Here is a 1,559-nt window from a genome sequence, read left to right as displayed (position 1 = left end):
AGAATTTACATAGAGACAATGTTCGAAGTATTATATTATAACTTTCGAATCATAATTCGGAATCAATTAATCCATTTTCGAATTGATTCTTCTTTTTCAAATCCTTGGAAACAACTTAAACAAGACTATTTATAAATATTATTAATTTTTTATTTTTAAACTTTATTTTATTTCAAACTCTTAAGAAGAAAAAAAAATGAAAAGAACTGATTTATTAATTCTTCCAAAATCTCTCAATAATTCGAAGAAGATTTCGTTATAATATTTTGTTTTGTTTTACGATAAAAGATCAATACTTTTCTGTTTTAACGATAATATTTTCTTGCGACACTGTATCAAACGTGAGAAAAAAAAAAGAAGAGAAACAGAACAAATAAAAAAAAAAAAAAAGAAAATTGCAAAACTGTAAATGGAATATGACATCGAAACGATTATTATTGCACAATGATGCAAACTGATTTTGAGAACTGACAATAAAAGTCAATATCATTATCGACAGCTAGTTACGTCGATGTCGACTATAGTCGATACTCTATAATATACAGAGTAGTACTCGTACAGGTTTCCGAGGTTGTCAAAGATTGATGTTAGGAATGAGAAAAGTTTTAAAGAAGAAAATATACGAATTTGTCAAAGATATCAACTATAAACTTGAAAAATCATAGAAAAGATATGAACGTCACGGTGCCTGTTGATCTCGAACGTAAATAATATAAGTAAGTATTTAGTTGTCAAGCAAGAATTTATAAGAAAATACTTTCACTACGTTCGGGACGTTAGAACAAGAAGTAGTTTTCGCACTCTAGTTCATGTGCAAAACGTAAATCGCAAAAGAGTTGGTTCAGCCAACTTTCTTTAGCCATTGTCCCGAGCCCTCTAGTGCTCGACATCGGTCGGGTTCCTTTGTTCCCAGTAATTAACAAACTTCCTTCAACGTTCGGAAATATGCTCGCTAATGTAGAGAAAGGTCCCACTTACTCTCTTCTCGCCCTCTCCCTCTTTCTCCCTCTGCCTAATATTATTAATATCTTTCCTCTATTTTGAATAACGCAAAAAATTTACATCGAAAATTACGATTTTATGATTGATCGTCTGTCTCGCGTTACGTTCGAATACTAAACTATATAATAATGATAAGATGATTAATTAAACATCTTCAATCGTTCATTTCACTTTTTCTTATTTATTTCATAAGATTATTATTAAAAGATTCAAATTCTTTGATAATGTTAATCGATGAACCAAAGGTGAAATATAAAAGAATGATCGAGTGCCTCTTATCGAGAGACCTAAAACTCAAGTAGAAGAGAGAAAGAACGAGTAGATATAATACAAAGAAATCCATTTCTCATGATATCTTCCTTACTGTTTCTTAGCCAAGAAATTTAAAAAAAAAGTTCAGACGAACGGGGTTTGCTGAGAGACAGTTGTCTCCGATGATTGAGTCGTCTCTCTATCTCGAAACGTCACTATTCCAGTTATAAATTTCATAATCTCTTCAATCATACTCGGAGCTAACTGATCGATTGGTTCTGATTGTAAGAGTAAATTAATAATAG

The sequence above is a fragment of the Vespa mandarinia genome, chromosome 2 (assembly GCF_050613455.1).
Source record: "Vespa mandarinia isolate Hongniang chromosome 2, ASM5061345v1, whole genome shotgun sequence".
NCBI lineage: Eukaryota > Metazoa > Arthropoda > Insecta > Hymenoptera > Vespidae > Vespa > Vespa mandarinia.
Note: the sequence above shows the minus strand (reverse complement) of the source record.